The following is a 2,366-nucleotide window of genomic DNA, read 5'->3' on the forward strand; positions in this document are numbered from 1 at the left end:
TGCTTCCAGCAGTAATCAGAGCTTTCTCCAGCCCCACAGCCCATGCCAAGCTCGTTCACCATTCCCCACCAGCAAGCTGCTCATGGAACAGCAAACAGGAGTCACCCATTTCTGGGACAAGGCCCTCTGAAGATGCTGAGAACCCCAGCAGCTGGCACCTGTCAATGCAGAACTTGACTGAGGGGAGATGCCTTTTGTTTAATTTACCCCCTGCAGCAGTCCCAAGCTCAAATTTGTGATCTCCATTAAAAGCTCTCCCTGGGCTAATGAAAACCGCTGTAAGATATTGATAATTTCTTTGTTTCACTCTGTTTAATATTCCCCTTCCTTAACAAAAATGTCATAATCAACATAAGTGAGGATTTTGCTCTTTTTCAAGGCATCTCTTAGCATCAGCTGTGCAGCCAGAACAAGGTGAGTCACCTGCCCTAGCTGGGAGCAGGTAAGAGGCAAAAAGGGAGATTGTGCTCTTTCCACATGTGCAAATTTAATTTTCTTTAGGATAAAACATTCTGCAGGAAAATGAGTGTGCGACCTTCCTCTTGAAAGCTATCACGTCAGAGCAGGCACCTCCAGGAACTGGAGCTTCAGAAGCAGCACCAGCCCCTCAGAAAATGCTGCTTTTGAAAGGCTTTGAGAGCAGGTGGTAAAAAAAAAAAAATAATAATAAAATTGGCAGCCTCTCAACTCACCACTCTTCTGAAACTTTGGTTCACGGGCTGAGGTTGCCTAAATCCCAATGCAGCTCTGACAATGAGTCATTTTATGACAAACTCCAGGCTTCATTATCTGCCTCAGCAAACCCCAGCCGGAGCTGGAGCAGCGCACTGGAAACCTACAAACCCTCTTTAATAGCTCCTTGTTTTCCCTTGGCCACCACCCTGCTGCTTCCTTGGCCTTCAGGCTGAAAGAGCTCAGGACTGTGAGAGCAGCTGCTTTTGCAGCACCACTCCCCAATTCCCTGTGCTGGAGGTGGCCTGGGATTTCGGGATGCTGAAGTGCTCTGTGAAGTTGCACTCGAGAGCAGAGTCAGAGCAGAGGTGAGAAAAAGAAGTGCAAAGGAAGTCACCGGTGGAACAACACCTGAGGTGATAATATGAAGCAAAAATTGCTGCTGACATGGTGTTCTAAAGGTGCAGAGCCCTTCAGAGGAAGCGCAGAAAATCATCTTTTAACAGCCCCGTTCTGCAGCTGAGGCTCAGCAGCTGAAATGAGGAAGGATCTTTGTCCCTTGCTCTGCTTTCGGGGCAGGGCAGAGCTCGGGGGCTGTCCCACAGGAAGGGGAGGTGCTGGGAAGAGTTTTGCCAGTCCTGACATCCAGCATGCATCAGCTCCATTACTCTTTAAAGAGATCAACAGCAAGAGCAGCCTCTGCTTGTTGGCAAAGAGAGGCACCCAAAGGGATCCTGAAGTACTCACTGCTGATTTCCTGCCTCCCTCCCCTGGATTTGGGAGGCCACAGAGTCTCTGTACCAGGGCTCTGGTGTGAACAGTGCAGCCCCTTCTCCTGGGAAAGAAATGACCTCAGACATAATAAAGATCTTTACAGAAACTCCCTAGGCAGCCAACCTGGCTCAACCTTTTCCTTAGCAGGATCCTCTCCACATCTCAGGGCCAGCTTTAACTGGCCTCAGGAGATTGCTGCAGTTCTCCTTTTTTAAATACCTGCCCATGCTGCCTGTCATTTTAGCTCTCCCCCATCTACACGGGGAGATCCCCCTGGAAAGCTTTGACCCCTTGTGCCAAGCTTTGCATAAGGAGTTTTTAGCAGGAAAAAAGCTTTTTTTCCTTTTTTTCCTTTTTTTTTGGCCTCTGAAATGCTGATTGCACTGTCATGGCCAGGCAGCAGTTGGCTCAAAGAGCAGGCAGAGAAGCTACAAAACGCTGAGTACAAACACATTGTCCAGGAGTGGATCCATCCATCAGAAGCAGCACCCAAAGGGGTCACACCTGCTATCCCCACCCATTCCAACCCCACAGGACAACCTGCAGCTCTCCTCAGCAGGGAGCAGAGCCAACCCACAGCAGGAACCCGCCCTCTCTAATTCCACACACAACAGGGGCTTAAAATAAACCACCCAGTCCAGGACAGACTCTAATCCAGGGGGAGGAAGGACAGAGCAGAAGAATCACTTGTTTGACTTTTACTAAAATGAAAGAAAACTGCAAGTCCCTGAAAGCTGGGGAGGGAGGGAAGAGCAGAGAAACAATTTTATTCCGCCTGTTTGTAGCGGGAAGCGCGGGGAAGGGACCACGACTCCGTGTTGCACTGAAGGATGAACCTGCTCTCTCTAATCCAATTTATGCCTCAACATGCCCAGCACTAACCAGGCTCAGGAACAACAGGAGAGGCAGTTCAGAGGGCA

General features: G+C 49.5%; 1 protein-coding gene across 1 annotated transcript in view; it reads right to left on the minus strand.

The window, feature by feature from the left end:
- Positions 1 to 2,366, minus strand: part of RPH3AL (rabphilin 3A-like (without C2 domains)) — a 34,052-nt gene that overhangs the window by 5,149 nt on the left and 26,537 nt on the right. The window lies entirely within an intron of this gene.

Source organism: Corvus brachyrhynchos, unplaced genomic scaffold (genome assembly GCF_000691975.1).
Source record: "Corvus brachyrhynchos isolate BGI_N302 unplaced genomic scaffold, ASM69197v1 scaffold283, whole genome shotgun sequence".
Taxonomy (NCBI): domain Eukaryota; kingdom Metazoa; phylum Chordata; class Aves; order Passeriformes; family Corvidae; genus Corvus; species Corvus brachyrhynchos.